At 33.8% G+C, this 13,127-nt stretch overlaps 1 protein-coding gene across 1 annotated transcript in view; it reads right to left on the reverse strand.

The window, feature by feature from the left end:
• The window catches only part of LOC143054573 (uncharacterized), a 422,571-nt gene that overhangs the window by 79,979 nt on the left and 329,465 nt on the right, over window positions 1–13,127 (reverse strand). The gene's annotated exons all lie outside the window — the stretch shown is intronic.

Raw genomic sequence — 13,127 nt, forward strand, 5'->3', positions numbered from 1 at the left:
CCATAACTCAAACAAAAAGAGAAATATTTCAAAATCAAACCATGCATCCATTTTTCCATTAAAACTGTCTAATTTAATTCAGAATTTTGATTTAATGTTGATTCAGTATAATGACTAAGTATCAGTTAACATACAGACCAATGGTAATAGAAAAGTGCAGGTTTTATTATTGTGTGTTTTATTTTTAATACCAATGGTCTAGATAGGCCAAGGGGGAATGGTACAAAAGCAAATATCTTTTAACCCCTCCATATTTTGTGCCCGTACCAAATCAGACAACCTGGACCATGTGTTGTGTGTTGTTATATTTGTTTGTCTATATACTATGAGTAGTCAGGTCCAGACTATGTGTTTTTTGTTGTTATATTTGTTTGCCTATTAACTGTGAGTAGTCAGGTCAGGTCCAGATCATGTGTTGTATGTTGTTATATTAATTGTCTATTTACTGAGTAGTCAGGTCAAGACCATGTGTTGTATGTTGTTATATTAATTGTCTATTTACTGAGTAGTCAGGTCAAGACCATGTGTTGGGTGTTGTTATATTAATTGTCTATTTACTGAGTAATCAAGTCAAGACCATGTGTTGGGTGTTGTTATATTATTTGTCTATTTACTCTGAGTAGTCAGGTCCAGACCATGTGTTGTTTGTTGTTATATTTGTTTGTCTGTTTACTCTGAATTGTCAGGTCCAGACCATGTGTTGTTTGTTGTTATATTTGTTTGTATATTTACTCTGAGTAGTTAGGTCAGGTCAAGACCATGTGTTGTGTGTTGTTTTATTTGTTTGTCTATTTACTCTGAGTAGTCAGGTTCAAACCATGTGTTGTGTGTTGTTGTATTTGTTTGTCTATTTACTCTTGAGTAGTCAGGTCCAGACCATGTGTTGTTTGTTGATGTATTTGTTTGTCTATTTACTCTGAATAGTCAGGTCAGGTCCAGACCATGTGTTGTGTGTTGTTGTATTTGTTTGTCTATTTACTCTGAGTAGTCAGGTCCAGATCATGTGTTGTGTGTTGATGTATTTGTTTGTCTATTTACTCTGAGTAGTCAGGTTCAGACCATGTGTTGTGTGTTGTTGTATTTGTTTGTATATTTACTCTTGAGTAGTCAGGTCCAGACCATGTGTTGTTTGTTGATGTATTTGTTTGTCTATTTACTCTGAGTAGTCAGGTCAGGTCCAGACCATGTGTTGTGTGTTGTTGTATTTGTGTGTCTATTTACTCTGAATTGTCAGGTCCAGATCATGTGTTGTGTGTTGTTGTATTTGTTTGTCTATTTACACTTGAGTAGTCATGTCCAGACCATGTGTTGTTTGTTGATGTATTTGTTTGTCTATTTACTCTGAGTAGTCAGGTTCAAACCATGTGTTGTGTGTTGTTGTATTTGTTTGTCTATTTACTCGTGAGTAGTCAGGTCCAGACCATGTGTTGTTTGTTGATGTATTTGTTTGTCTATTTACTCTGAGTAGTCAGGTCAGGTCCAGACCATGTGTTGTTTGTTGTTATATTTGTTTGTCTATTTACTCTGAGTAGTCAGGTCCAGATCATGTGTTGTGTGTTGTTGTATTTGTTTGTCTATTTACTCTGAGTAGCCAGGTCCAGACCATGTGTTGTTAGTTGTTGTATTTGTTTGTCTATTTACTCTGAGTAGTCAGGTCAGGTCCAGACCATGTGTTGTCATATTTGTTTGTCTATTTACTCTGAGTAGTCGGGTCAGGTCCAGACAATGTGTTGTGTGTTGTTATATTTGTTTGTCTATTTACTCTGAGTAGTCAGGTCATATCCAGACCATGAGTTGTACTATTTGTTTGTCTATTTACTCTGAGTAGTCAGGTCAGGTTCAGACCGTGTGTTGTGTTTTGTTATATTTGTTTGTCTATTTACTCTGAGTAGTCAGGTCAGGTCCAGACCATGAGTTGTGATATTTGTTTGTCTATTTACTCTGAGTAGTCAGGTCAGGTCCAGACCATGAGTTGTGATATTTGTTTGTCTATTTACTCTGAGTAGTCAGGTCCAGACCATGTGTTGTTTGTTGTTATATTTGTTTGTATATTTATTCTGAGTAGTCAGGTCAGGTCCAGACCATGTGTTGTTAGTTGTTGTATTTGTTTGTCTATTTACTCTGAGTAGTCAGGTCAGTCCAGATCATGTGTTGTTTGTTGTTATATTTGTATGTCTATTTACTCTGAGTAGTCAAGTCAGGTCCAGACCATGTGTTGTTAGTTGTTGTATTTGTATGTTTATTTACTCTGAGTAGTCAGGTCCAGACCATGTGTTGTGTGTTGTTATATTTATTTGTCTATTTACTTTGAGTAGTCAGGTCCAGACCATGTGTTGCTTGTTGTTATATTTATTTGTCTATTTACTGTGAGTAGTCAGGTCCAGACCATGTGTTGCTTGTTGTTATATTTGTTTGTCTATTTACTCTGAGTAGTCAGGTCAGGTCCAGACCATGTTTTGTGTGTTGTTATATTTGTTTGTCTATTTACTCTGAGTAGTCAGGTCCAGACCATGTGTTGTGTGTTGTTATATTTTTTTGTCTATTTACTCTGAGTAGTCGGGTCAGGTCCAGACAATGTGTTGTGTGTTGTTATATTTGTTTGTCTATTTACTCTGAGTAGTCAGGTCATGTCCAGACCATGAGTTGTGATATTTGTTTGTCTATTTACTCTGAGTAGTCAAATGTTCAGACCATGTGTTGTGTTTTGTTATATTTGTTTGTCTATTTACTCTGAGTAGTCAGGTCAGGTCCAGACCATGAGTTGTGATTTTTGTTTGTCTATTTACTCTGAGTAGTCAAGTCCAGACCATGTGTTGTTTGTTGTTATATTTGTTTGTATATTTATTCTGAGTAGTCAGGTCAGGTCCAGACCATGTGTTGTTAGTTGTTGTATTTGTTTGTCTATTTACTCTGAGTAGTCAGGTCAGGTCCAGATCATGTGTTGTTTGTTGTTATATTTGTATGTCTATTTACTCTGAGTAGTCAAGTCAGGTCCAGACCATGTGTTGTTAGTTGTTGTATTTGTATGTTTATTTACTCTGAGTAGTCAGGTCCAGACCATGTGTTGTGTGTTGTTATATTTTTTTGTCTATTTACTCTGAGTAGTCGGGTCAGGTCCAGACAATGTGTTGTGTGTTGTTATATTTGTTTGTCTATTTACTCTGAGTAGTCAGGTCATGTCCAGACCATGAGTTGTGATATTTGTTTGTCTATTTACTCTGAGTAGTCAAATGTTCAGACCATGTGTTGTGTTTTGTTATATTTGTTTGTCTATTTACTCTGAGTAGTCAGGTCAGGTCCAGACCATGAGTTGTGATTTTTGTTTGTCTATTTACTCTGAGTAGTCAAGTCCAGACCATGTGTTGTTTGTTGTTATATTTGTTTGTATATTTATTCTGAGTAGTCAGGTCAGGTCCAGACCATGTGTTGTTAGTTGTTGTATTTGTTTGTCTATTTACTCTGAGTAGTCAGGTCAGGTCCAGATCATGTGTTGTTTGTTGTTATATTTGTATGTCTATTTACTCTGAGTAGTCAAGTCAGGTCCAGACCATGTGTTGTTAGTTGTTGTATTTGTATGTTTATTTACTCTGAGTAGTCAGGTCCAGACCATGTGTTGTGTGTTGTTATATTTATTTGTCTATTTACTCTGAGTAGTCAGGTCCAGACCATGTGTTGCTTGTTGTTATATTTGTTTGTCTATTTACTCTGAGTAGTCAGGTCCAGACCATGTTTTGTTAGTTGTTATATTTGTTTGTCTATTTACTCTGAGTAGTCAGGTCAAGACCATGTTTTGTGTGTTGTTATATTTCTTTGTCTATTTACTCTGAGTAGCCAGGTCCAGACCATGTGTTGTTAGTTGTTGTATTTGTTTGTCTATTTACTCTGAGTAGTCAGGTCAGGTCCAGACCATGTTATGTGTGTTGTCATATTTATTTGTCTATTTACTCTGAGTAGTCGGGTCAGGTCCAGACAATGTGTTGTGTGTTGTTATATTTGTTTGTCTATTTACTCTGAGTAGTCAGGTCATGTCCAGACCATGAGTTGTGATATTTGTTTGTCTATTTACTCTAAGTAGTCAAATGTTCAGACGGTGTGTTGTGTTTTGTTATATTTGTTTGTCTATTTACTCTGAGTAGTCAGGTCAGGTCCAGACCATGAGTTGTGATATTTGTTTGTCTATTTACTCTGAGTAGTCAAGTCCAGACCATGTGTTGTTTGTTGTTATATTTGTTTGTATATTTATTCTGAGTAGTCAGGTCAGGTCCAACCCATGTGTTGTTAGTTGTTGTATTTGTTTGTCTATTTACTCTGAGTAGTCAGGTCAGGTCCAGATAATGTGTTGTTTGTTGTTATATTTGTATGTCTATTTACTCTGAGTAGTCAAGTCATGTCCAGACCATGTGTTGTGTTGTGTCGTATTCGTTTGTCTATTTACTCTGAGTAGTCAGGTCCAGACCATGTGTTATGTTGTGTTGTATTCGTTTGTCTATTTACTCTGAGTAGTCAGGTCCAGAACATGTGTTGTGTGTTGTCGTATTTGTTTGTCTATTTACTCTCAGTAGTCAGGTCTAAAGCATGTGTTGTTAGTTGTTGTATTTGTGTCTATTTACTCTCAGTAGGCATGTCCAGACCATGTGTCGTTTGTTGATGTATTTGTTTGTCTATTTACTCTGAGTAGTCAGGTCAGGTCCAGACCATGTGTTGTGTGTTGTCATATTTGTTTGTCTATTTACTCCGAGTAGTCAGGACCAGACCATGTGTTGTGTGTTGTCATATTTGGTTGTCTATTTACTCTGAGTAGTCAGGTCAGGTCCAGACCATGAGTTGTGATATTTGTTTGTTTATTTTCTCTGAGTAGTCAGGTCCAGACCATGTGTTGTTTGTTGTTATATTTGTTTGTATATTTACTCCGAGTAGTCAGGTCAGGTCCAGGCCTTGTGTTGTGTGTTGTTATATTTGTGTGTCAATTTACTCTGAGTAGTCAGGTGCAGAACATATGTTAGTATTAGTATGTCAGTGTTATGCTTTAAAAAAAGGTAGGTTTCACATTTAGTGCTGTACTCTGATTACATGTATAGTTCAGTGAGGTGTAATGATGTGTCTCATTTTCTGTGTGGAACATTAGTGGTGTGTCCTGTTGTGTATCATGTTCTGTGTTGAACATCATTGTTGTGTCCTGTTGTCTCTCATGTTCTGTGTTGAACATAAGTGTTGTGTCCTGTTGTCTCTCATGTTCTGTGTTGAACATCAATGTTCTGTCATATGATTCATGTCCTGTGTTGAACATCAGTGTTGTGTCATGTGATTAATGTTCCGTTGTTGTACATCAGTGTTGTGTCCTAATATGTGTCTTGTTCTGTGTTGAACATAAGTGTTGTGTCCTGTTGTCTCTCATGTTCTGTGTTGAACATCAATGTTCTGTCATATGATTCATGTCCTGTGTTGAACATCAGTGTTGTGTCATGTGATTCATGTTCCATGTTGAATATCAGTGTTGTGTCATGATATGTCACATGTTGTCTTTAAATGCATGGTGTTTCATGATGTGTCTCCTATTTTGTATTGAAAACAAGTGTTGTGTCATGATGTGTCTCACGTTTTGTGTTTAACATTAGTTTTGTGTCATGATATGTCTCATGTTCTGTGTTGAATATTAGTGTTGTGTCATGATATGTCTCATGTGGTGTGTTGAACATCAGTGTTGTGTCATGATGTGTGTCATGTTATGTATGAACATCAGTGCTGTGTCATGATGTTTTTTTCTAGTTCTGTGTTGAGCATCAATGTTGTGTCATGATCACTAGTAACCCAAATTTAGCTTGAACGGACAAAAACGTGTTAACGCTATTTAAATGAGATTAATTGTTAGTTGATAAAGATTGACAAAAATTAAAAAATATTTTTAATTCATTTCAATTCATTTCAATTCATTTTAACGCCAGTCAAATAGATTTCTTTGCGGTGAATCAATTGAAATCAAGTTGCTGGTAATGTACGTCAAACTATTAGGCCACGCCCCCGTTAAACTATTTCAAACAGGCATCAATTCGTTTTAAACATCGTTGAGACCCGAGCTTTGTACAGGTAAATCACTCAAGCAAGACAAACTTTATTTATTTATCGGGGTTTTTTTCATCAAATTTTATCGAATTCAGTTAAATGTGTGTATTCTTAGTAAAGTCGCATACTTCACATTTGTTAACAAATGAATGAACAATAGATGTGACATTTAAGAAATTTAAATAAAAACATTAAAATATTGATGCACGGTTTAAAAAATGTGAATCTGTTGAAAATAAAATAGTAAAATGGCAAATTTCAATCCATTTGTTCTCATCGAGGTCCGCGTTCATGTTTCAATGCGATACGTAACATGAAAGTCCAATATGTTACAAATGTATAGACTCTACGATGTCCGAGTTCTGTCCGAAATAAATAATTGATAGCACTTATAAGACATAATGTTGGAATATTTGTCTCTTGTTGAAGTCGACACGTCTCCCTTTAGATGGCTTTCGGTTATTTCCGTAGTTCGGTTGCTGTCTCATTGGCGTATATCTTACATCTCCTTTTTTTTCGTGCATCACTTATTTATCATGTGCACTGATGGCTGAAAAAATCTGATCATATACCTCGATAGCACTGCCTGTCACGTTTCTTTTGCATCAAATAGAGCGGTTTGATTTGGATTTGAATGGGTTTTACTAAACGTCTAGTGGCAAATATTTCACCCATAATACAACCATTATGTCAATGGCACATCTGACGAAAATTCAAACCACAGATTACAAATTGCGTTTTTTTTCTGAAGTTTATTAACGAATGATATGCTGCCTTATACTCTAATATCAGTTACCCATTCGTGAACGTAATGGACGTATGATGAATGAAGTTCCATGTTTTATCTTTTATATAAAATTTAAAAGGTTAAACCGGGTTGAATTATTACATTTACAAAAAAACATCATTTTATTTTTTTAAATACATTCAACAACAATATAAGTATATTTTAAAAATTTAATTGACAGTTTATATTGACCATTATCAAGGACGTATGTTAGTTATACGTCCTTGCCATTATATACATATAAAGACTGATGTCGATAACTCCATTGATCTTTTTTATCGTTATATTTTTAGCACGAAATAAATACAGGAGTTAATCATATCATAGAAAAAATATCAAACAACGTTAGTTAAGACACGATGGATAAAATCTAATGGTTTATATTTCACTTTCGAATCGGATTATTTTAGGCACCAGTGTTACTACTCATTTTGATAAACAGTGAGACGCTTACTTGTAATTCGGAATTGACGAAATAACGTAGCGAAATGACCGTACTAATAGATTATACTTTTGTTTTCCATCTTACTTGTATTGTCATTTTAGGGACCGTTATAGCTTGCTGTTCAATGAGGACCAAAGCTCCGTGTTGAGGCAGTACTTTTGACCTCTAATTAAATTATACCATGTGACTTGACGGAGAGTTGTTTCATTGGCACACATACCACATCTTCTTATTTATAATAAACGGGGGCAGTTTATTACATTTTCATTTAGAAAAAAAAAATATAAAAATTCAGTGAATCAAATGAATTTGTAGCATATTGTTACATTCAAAAATATTTAATTTTGATTGATAGTTTACTGTATTTTTATTGCATTGGTCCACAAATAATGCCCAGTGTCAAATATTACACATCGATGACCACTTAGATTAGTTACTTTAATAAAACTCATTTCCTTGGCTGGTAGTACACGCTTGTATTTTGTCCTTTAAAGTAAGTCTGTCGGTTTAATCATGGAAGTAATATCAAATATTAATGAATCACAGTTTAAGGAGAATTCTTCGTCATTTGCAAATAGATAAAAAAAAAAAGGATGAAAATTTGCTTACGACTGAATTCAGGCCGAGAGAAATATGTTTTGTTTTATTTCAGATTACGATTGAATTCAGGCCAAGAGAAATATGTTTTGTTTTATTTCAGATTATTTAGTACATATACAAAAATATTCTTAATCTTTTACAATTTACAAATAAAATTTGATAGTGCTTTTTATGCACATAGTAGATGAAACCTGTATGATCTAATTTTTTCAGAGGTTTGTGAAATATTGAAAATAGTACGTTCCGGAAAACACAATTCGCTATATAAAATGCTTGTAAAATTCCGTTACATGTGTTACGCTCATATTTAAATACCTTCCTATAAGAAAGTGAAAAAAACAGTTTTTGAAATTCACCTAAAAAATATTAAACGAATAGAGTAACTTATTTTTCAAATATCGAATACACAAATAAATTTCTAATTTATCCACGATTGAAATTTGTTTTTACTGACAGGTGTCTGCTGGTATTCGATTGGACATCAGTATCAATGTAGGCGTAACAGCCTATCATATTTATCCAATCAGCTGTCTTGTATGCGATGACATACGGTCCACTTAGTTTAGTTTTCCTTGTAATGAATTATAAATTGATTGCAATAAAAATTATTCAATACACTATAAAGCAAACAATGTCTAGCCCAAAAATGACTTACACGACGCTATACTATACATATTATACTTAATAATTATTTACAAATTAAGACAGCGTAAAAAATAAAATAATAACATAAATAATATTTACTATTTACACCCAATTTACAATAACCTTGACAAATCTCACTACTAGTCTTGTTTGTAGTCTGCTCGACTGTCTTCTCTACTACCTTATTGTCTATTATTGTTCTTTGAATCCCAATAAGTTCTTTAGAAATTTATTTAGTAACGCTTCGAATACCGGGAAATTAGTTTGTTTGGTGTATATAGCTCATCAATTACTTGATTACTCTTTATTGCCTAATCTTATTTGCTATACATGGATCACATGTAACTCTGAAGGCAAGTTTGTCTCGAGAATGAGTTGTATTTTTCGTTTGAATTGTTTCACATTTTGTCATGTCGGATCCATTCAGATTGACAACCAGGTATCTGGTTGACTAATAGTGGTGTAGACCATATGATTACTTATAGTTGCTGTAATCACAAACTCTACTTTAACAGTCACAATTCGAACAGAACGTTGACTTTAACAGTGCTTATTTGTTTTCAAGGAGGGGTCCACCGAACCAACCCTCCAACGTTGGCTACGGGTATGGTCTGGCCTGGTGAAAACTTGAAAATAAATAACCTTACCAAACAGAATGAAATTATATATATTTTACCCAACTTAATGTAGAAAAAAGTGTACAAAAGTAAAAACTAATGTTTGCACATCAAAATTGTACAAAGTTGAAAATTAATTTCCCTCAGAAAAAAGATCCACCTTCCTCAAAAAGTAGCAACTGGTTGTTAACTGAAATATATAAGTAAACCATAATCTATAGGACAACAGTTGTTTTCTTATCCGTGAAAAGATACCATACATACTGCAGTACCGTTATGTAAAAAAAAAACCGACAATGACGAATGACGGACGGGATATGGTAGATTATAAACTATATACATGTATGCTAATTTCAAAATTCAAGAGTAGACTTTCAAAATGGCCTAGTATATTCTAATTTCCATCGATATGGCGTTTTCTTCTAGAAAGAGACTAAGAGGCATGTTTTTTTTTAAATTAGTTGTTAGTGGCTTTGAACTAGCTGTAAGCATGGAAGTAATATTTAGAAGGAATAACAACGACTAATTAGCATGTATTTATAGCATGCTGAGCTCTGTACTAAAGTCATACGATTTCATCCAATTATAGTCTCAGCGGTAAGACGCCTTTGGTTACTATCTGCGTTACCGCGGTTGAAAAAGGCATCTGGAATTTCTTATCAGTCACGTGGTTTTATCGAGTCCGGTAATTATAGCGCACCTGTGGGAAATCCCTAGTTTATTAATAACAAGGTAGCGCTGTATCACATAGAATATCTACCTTTAGAAAGAAATCGAATGGTGAAAAAAACTTGAAAAACGGACGAGAATTGTTCAAACTACAGCAGTTTAACATGGAAAATTGTATTTAATTTAGCATATTTTTGCTTTTTACCGTTTGTTTTAAACTGTTCTAAAAGTATTTTCCGGTTAAAAGCGGATCCCGAGTTAAACAGTTAAATACCGATGAATCGATCAGGTTTCACATGATGTTTAACAAAATAATGTAGGCAAATGTAGGCATAGATTTTTTTACTGTTGAAATGTGCAAAGTTTATCGAGATTGAATGAAATAATATTTACTTTCAAGTATTCTAAATTTATGTATATGTCATAAATGTCATTGATTGCATTATTGAAACTGGACAACTAAAACGGGGATAATATTTTCGTAAATATATATTTAAAAAGTGTTTATTGTGGAATGCTTGTATTAATATAATAAGCTATACAGCAAAAAATATAACAAACCGACGAAATGGGCTTGCATCTATCTGTCTTACGGTAAATTCATTTTTACACAAATTAGTTTATGTATCAAGAACTTAAATTGAAGGATAGAACCGTTTAGAATTGTTAATAATTTAATTGACTATAAATACACGAGAGATTTAGATTTTTCGTATTTAATAAAGGGTGTCTAAACGTATTTTTTGTACAGTCATCTTCTTAACTTTATACGGAAATGGTTTTTTAATTGTCTGTAAATTTTAAAATTGAAATGACACAACTTTGTTCTCCAATTTCGTATGTGATAGCTGTCGGTTTTAACTATTAAGTTCAAACTAACCAAAAATAGGGAAAAATTGGACTAAAATAAAAATTGAACGAATGACTCTTTTCGGCAGCGTACATCAACGGAATGTAACGAATGGACTATTCGGGTTACTTCGCATGTATATTCGACAAAAACTTGTCTGTTCGTAGTTCTCCGTGAACACGAAAATGACCGATAAGTGTCAGTGATTTGATCGATCACATGCGGAGAATAAACTTCCATGCCAGATATTGAACCAATTAACGAGTTATTGAAAGATGGGCGGTAACGCAGATGAAACCTTTGAAGTGACGACGATGTTATTCCTTCCAATATTACTTCCATGCTGTAAGTAACTGGTAGTACTCACAGATCTGTACATAGTGTCATTTTGTCGATAGGATATACAAGTACCCAGCCACGTTCATATGGTAGTATTTCTGTTTGTATCTATCTGATGAGTTGAGCCTTTTTTACTTGATTTGTTTTGTTCATTCTAATGTTGTACTGTTACACCACTGTCCCAGTTTAGTGGGAGGATTGGGATGCCGGTTACATGTTTAACCCCGCCACATTCTATATGAATGTGCCTGCCCAAAGTCAGGAGCCTATTATTCAGTGGTTTTCGTTTGTTAGTGTGTTATATATTTGTTTTTGTTCATTTTTTTTATGTATAAATTAGGCCGTTATTTTTCTCGTTTGAATTGTTTTACTTTCGTAAGTTTGCGCCTGTTATAGCAGACTTGGCTTTGCTCATTGCTGAAGGCCGTACGATGACCTATATACTCACACGGAAAACCATTTGTGCATGTGATTCTTTTACAAATATAGATCCTTTTACTTAAAGTGTATTTTTTCTCAATTATTTTTTCTTTCCCTTCCTTGTTCATTTTTTAGTTTTTTTTTAGGCTGGAAATGTGAAGAAAGGAAAAATATTTTTTTTGTGAATGTTGTATTTTAATTGATTTTGATACGGAAAGATAATTAGGCCATGTGCAAAAGGGTCATATTTACAGTATTCTAAATATCTCTCAACTAGTCTGGCAATAAGGGTGTGGATGTGAATTGGCTAAATTCGTAAGATGGATTAGTTCAATCTTTCTGAATTTTTGATATATTTTTGTACTAATACTGTACCTAACACACACAACATATTTGACAAGAAGACTTGTATTTTTTTTAATGAGACAAAACTTTACAAATAACTAATAGAGGAATTTAATTGTGGTCTATGACCAGAGATCTATCTAAATTATAATAGGGAACTGTGTATAATTGCTTGTTTAAGTCTGACATAAGATGAATACTACTTTGCCCAAACCAATGATATAAAATAAAATTTATTCCGAGGCTATTTATAATACAATAATTATTTATCAGCCCATTGACGAGTTTCTACGGTCAAGATAACTAATTATCTGGTATTCGAAGCGTTACTAAATAAATATCTGAAGAATTCATTGGAATACAAAGAACAATAATAGACAATCAGGTAGTAGAGAAGACAGTCGAGCAGACTACAAACAAGACTAGTAGTGAGATTTGTCATGGTCACTGTAAATTGGGTGTAACGGCAGAGCTCTGGGTGGTGTTCTCGAAAGCCTCTCCTAAGATTCGTCCAAAGTCATAGATAAAACCAATTTTAGGACGGACTTAAGATCAACTTAGGACACTCTTAAGTTGTGTCTCGAAGCTATCTCAGACGAATCTTATGTTAGGACGTCCTAAACATATCCTAAATCAAAATACAGATATTTGTTGATAAAACATTTATAAATGACGAAAATATTGAATACAATTATTTACGAATTTTATAAAAACATGTACAGAATAAATTGCACAATTACCAATGTAATTATATAAAAACCAGATTTAACGGGGTCTATTATGCTATTAGTATGATAGTCCCAGCAATTTAAAAAAAATGATCATAAAAAAAACGGTTGTGCTATTGTGGGCAAGGGACTTGCCGGTACGTCTAAAACCCACCCAGGCCGCTTTGGTGCACTAAGCCATAAGACATTTATGGAACACTACAGCGAACTTTCTAGACATATTTGAAATTGTCAGATAAAAATAGCCAACGCTTATATTGAAGAATAAACAAGTCATGAAAAGAAATATTACTATACATTGTACGGACATTTTGACTAATTCACTAGCTTTGATACAGCGGAAGCAAAAACATCGAGCGTAGCAAAGATAAAAAAAAAATAATAATGCTAAAATTATGTATTTCTAAATCAAAGGACAAAGCGTACGCAATGTCACCCGGAATCCGAATCTGACTGACTAGCAAATTACTACAAAATTAAACCAAAAAAAAAAGGAACAACGTATGTTAGAATCAGGAAAAAATTGGATTTAGATTAGATTTGTGATCATTGGAATTTATTAAGACTTTTTAAAATATCTATTTCTAGGAACTTTTTTTAGATCGAAATTAATAAAGTTCAT

This window comes from Mytilus galloprovincialis, chromosome 12, assembly GCF_965363235.1.
Source record: "Mytilus galloprovincialis chromosome 12, xbMytGall1.hap1.1, whole genome shotgun sequence".
NCBI lineage: Eukaryota > Metazoa > Mollusca > Bivalvia > Mytilida > Mytilidae > Mytilus > Mytilus galloprovincialis.